The sequence below is a fragment of the Phoenix dactylifera genome, unplaced genomic scaffold (genome assembly GCF_009389715.1).
Source record: "Phoenix dactylifera cultivar Barhee BC4 unplaced genomic scaffold, palm_55x_up_171113_PBpolish2nd_filt_p 001562F, whole genome shotgun sequence".
Lineage (NCBI taxonomy): Eukaryota > Viridiplantae > Streptophyta > Magnoliopsida > Arecales > Arecaceae > Phoenix > Phoenix dactylifera.
In genome coordinates, this window is record NW_024068869.1 from 77675 (window position 1) to 83674 (window position 6000).

The window sequence follows — 6000 nt, forward strand, 5'->3', positions numbered from 1 at the left end:
GACGAGGGAGGGACTTCCCTGGCGCGAATCCCGCCGTTGGAATCGTCGCCCACCGCACAGCTCGCAAAGGACGCAGAATGCCGTCATTTTCGCCTGCACAGTTCTCAAAGCGACTGGTGGGGTGATCCAACGGTGGATTAATGCGAACGAGAGATACCAACCCGTCCGAGTGGCAAGGGTGGGTGGGAGTTTTACGTGGAAATGTGATCCTCTCCACCGCACGGCACGGTATATTATCTTCTTGGAGACGCTGCGTTCTTCTTCTTTTTTTTCTCTTTCTCTTTTTCTTTTTTTGATTAAGGAAAAAAAAAAAAAAAAAAGAAAGATGAACGGACAAGCCCGCTCCCATGTAGCAACCTTCACGAGCAGAAATAACTGTATGTTGGGCACCCCGGCTGGTTTTACTCATACCCTTCCCATCCGTGGGCTCGACTCGATTACCCCTAAGTGTTCCAACACGAACCCTCCGTGTAAGTACACCACCGAGGCTACCAGGGGATCAATAAGCTCTTCCAGACTCCGTATCCAAGCAGAGAGCATCCGGTCCTCCACAATTTAATCGATGCTCGTGCGTTTCGAACTTGGAACTATTTGGTTAGAAGTAAGGCCCAGTTCCACTGAGCTACCACCTCAACGGCGTAGTTCTACTCCATTTGGCGAGCAAAAATTACTCGTATTTTTATTAGTACAGAATGTTACTGAGATTTGTAACGAAGTATGCTCAAGCGCAGATAAAATCAGTCATCCTATCTTTTTTTATGGACTTTTGACTGTTCAAAATATTTGGAGTTTCTACTTTACTCAAACAGCCTCTCATTTAGTGTTCTTCACCTAGGATTTCCCACCCTCGAGCTTACTCAAGGTCAATTTTGGACGGAGGCACAAGGGAAAGTGCAAATTTTATCATCCGAGACCCGAACTCTAGAGTTGTGGTAGTAGGCGGCTGCCAATTATTCGACAATGTCGGTTTCCAAAGCAGAGTTGAGGACTGGCTGTGTGGGTTTTTTGACATGCGGGGCGAGTACTACAAGTCAGCTCGGTTATCCTGGAGGGTGACTCGGTCATGGTGATCAGTTGGATCCAGAGGGTCTTAGGGGGGTGGGCTTGGACCACCCTCTGCTTCCAAACATTTAGATGATGGCGAGGAATGGTGAGGTCCTACAGGCCAAGTATATTTTTAGAGAGACTAACGGTGCTGCGAATTGAGTAGCTGCTTATGTAGCTAGTTATTTTGGGAGCACCTTGTGGGCCAATGAGAGGTAGTTGCCTTGAGCATTTAATGATCTTTTGCCTTCTGATTTTATTGGGTGTATTTGTATACGTATTGTATGATAAGTCCTTCGAAGCAAAAAAAGAAAAAAAGAAAAAAGAAAAACGAAGCCTTATTGTATTTTTTTAAAAAAATAAAATTTAGAAAATAAATGATGGGGCAGTGATGGATGATGTGGCACTATAGACACGAAGGTTGATGCCACGTGCCTGAGGGATGGGAGGATGGAGGAGAGAGTATAAAGCAGAGGGGAAGGACGGAGAAGAAAGAAGAAACTAAGAAGTTTGTTGAATTAGTGATGGCAAGAAGGTAGTCAAGTTCTCAATGAAAAATATTTAGAATTTAATAACTAGCACTGGGGAGTTGAGGTCATGTTGAAAGTAGGTTTTGATGGATGGTTGTGATCCCGCCGAAGAAAATTGTTCGGAGCAATGAGTGAACTTTAAAAAACTTATATTTTTAAAGCTTATTTATTTTTTTATCTTTTTTTAAAATTATTTTCCAGGGACATGGGGGGAGAAAATAAATATCAAAAAAATGGATACACATAAAGAAAAGAAAGAGAGATATTTAAAGAGTCTGCATAAGTGTTTTTTTTTTTGACATCAAATTCATTGAGGTCAAGAATCATAGATCTAACCTTTAGGGGGCGTTTGGTAACCCCAGCAGGATCACCACGGTGATCTAATATCTCCGGTAATCTGAATGCTGGGATGATTTGATCTCTAATATGTAAGATCAATAAGTTTGGTAGGCCATGGTCCGGTGATTAAAAATTTCTGGATATCCATAAGTAACTTGTTTGGTATGGTACGAGGATCCAAAATCACTGACAATATAATACCGCAAATATCCCTGATATATCTTAGATGGATTTTTTATGTGTTTTTAATTCTCATGAATTAAAAATGTAAGGCAATATGCTAATTTTTATAATAGCTTCATAATTTTGTCATATATTCTACTTTTAGTAGCTCTTATCATATATTTATTAATCATATAAAATATGTTATAATAAAATATTAATATATTTATCAATATATTAATTATTAATATATTCTATAAAAATATACTTATTACTCCTATAAATTATTAATCTTATAGAAATATGTTATTTTTCATTATAGAATTAATATTTTATTTATACTTATAATAGATTTTCTTAATACTAATAATTATTTGATTAGAAAAACTAGGTAATAGGAGTAATATAGTAATATATTAAATATTTTATTATATAAATATAAAATATAATAATATATTTCTACTATAATTTTTTCTTCAATAATAATAGCATATAATATGATTAGTAATATATTATAATATAATTTATATCATTAATATAATATAATATCAACATAATATATATATATATATAATTGACATAATATATTGATGGTATACTGATATATCAATTTTGCTGCTAACTTGAAGAATATTTTTGTTTTTAATTTTCAACCAAGATCACTGCCCTGGGGGTGATCTTGGATTCCTGACTTCAAGGACGGGTATCCCATCACCAAGGTTTGGGGATTGATTTGAGGAGTGGAGGTGATTTAAGATCACCGTGGTGCAACCAAACGCGGTGATCTCATCACCTCCATCCACAATCACCCTTGATCCTGGACGATTACCCCATACCAAACGCCCCCTTAAGAGTTTCTATAAATAGTTGCATATAAAATGTCTAGATATTTGAGATAGACTCGATCTGGTCAAGTGGATCTTCAATAAGACTCGGTCAAATTTAGATTAGATGATAGATATTTTGTATCAATAATTTGGGTTGTTGGATATGATCTCCTATATTTAAATAGCTTACACAGAAAAAAAAAAAAATGAAAATCACTTGATGCATATATTAGGAAGCCTCCAAATTACATAATTTTTGGTATATAAGTATTTTAAAAGTAGTAGATTATATCTAATAATTACTCGAATCATCAATGTAAGATCTCAATCATGCCATTTATATTTGTTCGGAGAGTAAAGATTCACTTGATTGAATCTTATTTTATCTCTTCTTTTTAATTTAGTAAATAATAATTAAATTGAATAAATTATAAATCGATACAGAGGCCTAAAACGAAGTAGGTGGATGTGTTAAAGAACCTTCAACAAAAGCTTCATTGAATTTTCCACCAAAAAAAAAACTTCATTGAATTGATCTCCGACACAAACTGCTATATATCATGTGCATGCTTCTGATTCCAAAAATATATCATCAATACACTTTTAAGAAACATGATTATATTTTAAGAAATGGCATAGACCAATAGTAATGAAGTTTTGACATGTCTATTTATTCTTTTCATTGTCTAAGTATTTTTTTAATGTTTTTGAAAGTGTGGTTTGCATAATTTTTAAATTGAAGCTTCTTTCCAAAAGCTATTTTCAGTTTTTTAAAAAAAACTGAAACAGTTTTTCAAAATTTTTAACGAATACCATTTTTTATCTAAAAGTATTTTTGAAAGATCAGAAGGTATATTTTGGCCATCTAAAAGCTAGCCCAAACGGGATCTTAGTATCCATAGACCATGGGTTGTTTCGCAAGTCGCTTTAGAAAAAAAAAAAAAAAAAAAATCTAGCTTGGATGGTCGGTGCTCTGATATAAGTCAAGGAGGCATCATTGTGTGAGCTAATTGGTAAGCGGTGGTCCAAACTTTTTTTAAAAGCGTGTCGCGTGGCGTTGAGTAATTATAATCCCGCATGCTGCCTTCCATAATAGAGAATGCCTTCTTGCTGCCACGTGGGCTCAATGCGGCGGCAACCGTCCGCATGTGCTGCGGCCGTGGGCCGGGGTTCTTTATGCGCAATCCGGCGTGCTTCTACCTTGGTGCGATGGAAATTTCAATTTCGAAAAAATTAAATTTTAAAACGGAGCTTTATCCCTTTCTACCTTTTTGGTGGTTTCAAAAGCTTTATTTTTTTAATATTATATTAATATATAAAAAAATTGTTTTTATATAAATTTATTTTATTATTTTTTTGGTACAAACTACAACGCCGCTCACATAGCTTTAGCGCAGCCAACAGAGTTAAGAAGAAAGAGATACCGTACTGTAGATGTGGAGGGGTAGCTAAGTGACATGTCTAAAGGACCTTTTTTAAGTATTGAGCAGGTATACATAAACGGTCTGAAAGATACCATAATTTCTTACATGCCTGTGAATATCACTGAATAGCGAGGTGTCCATCCCTCTGCCGATCCTCGTTCCATATCCACCTGATCACCATGGTTGAATCTCTTTCGAAGAAATAAATTTTATTCTTGGAAGCATATGGTGGATCTCAAAAAAATTCGGTTGGTAGCTGCTCGTGTGTGTTTCTGATTTTCTTATAATAATTTTCAAAAATATAAAATTGTGAGTTAGATTTTTTTTTCTTATTTTAAGAGAGAACTAGCGTCCAGCATGTGGATTTGCCAATGCAATTATGGATGGAGTGTCAAGTAATGTTGAGAGGATGGATAAAAGCTGGTAGGTAGCAGATGGAGCTCCTTGAAACTAATCCTTGGACCAATGGAAGGTGCAAGATCCATGGGATGTTAAGATTAAGAATCAAAATGTTTATTTTTTGAAAAAAATTAAAATTTGGTGGGTTATTAAGTTTTCAAACAGTGAATTATTAGGTTTCTCGTTTGTAACGAGCATAACAAAAATAAATAGTGGAGTCCGTAGTTGAGTTCAAGTCCAACTCGCCAATGTGTCACTCAGCAAGGAAAAAAAAAAAAAGAAAAAAAGAGAAAGCTCATGTCAACAAATTAAACAGAAGGGTCATTTTTATATCAATTAAAGAAGAAAACTGAAGTCAAATATCTTGGATGGAGTCACACTTCCGGAGTTCTCATCATCATAGTATTATAATGCTTGTGATGTGAGCAGTGGACAAGACATCTCACCAAAAAGGTTATTAATTTAGAGAGAGAGATATCAAGTGCTAAAATTGGGTGTGGAGGGTACAACGACTGTTTGATAATTACTGTAGAGAAAGAAGGTATAACTTGGTTGCAAGAGTTTTATTATAATAGTAGAAATATAAATAGATAAGTTACAGACCAGATGTGAACTTGATATTGGATGGCCAAGGGACATTTGTCACCCATGACGAACTCGATGGCTTTCTTCTTTTCCCTTGTAGCTAAGGGCTGAACATAGAGTTGAACCCAAGGGACCCAATTGGGAGTGAACCCAAGGGACCCAATTGGGATAGTTGAGCTCAAAGAATGCAAACTCAGTTAAGTACTGAATTATTTATTTATCCATATATCCATTATGTATCGAGTTAAGTCGGGTTGGATTAGGGTTGAGTTAAAGGTCAACCCTAACCAAGATTACTTGAAGTTGGGCTGAGATTACCCTAGCTCAACCCAATTTAAATGGGTTTAACTGGTGATTACATGTTAAACTCAACCCAAGTTTGCACATAGCACTTATCTCTATAGAAAAGGTCCCAAATTTAAACTTTATAGCAAATAATTCCAAAAATAGGCAGAGTGTGTATTAAAAATAGTGCATGGTGCCTAAATTTTAGAGTTTGAAGTGTTCTTCGTGACTGAATTTTTGAATTTTTGTTAAACTATGAGGTTTTCTAAAATATTGATCGTAATTTTTATATTATATTATCAATTGAAGTTGGGAATATGTTGTAATATTATATCCGTCATAGTTGTTCATCAAGATACTATTAAATTTAGTTAATAAAATTTACTTAAGGATGATATTTTGTAG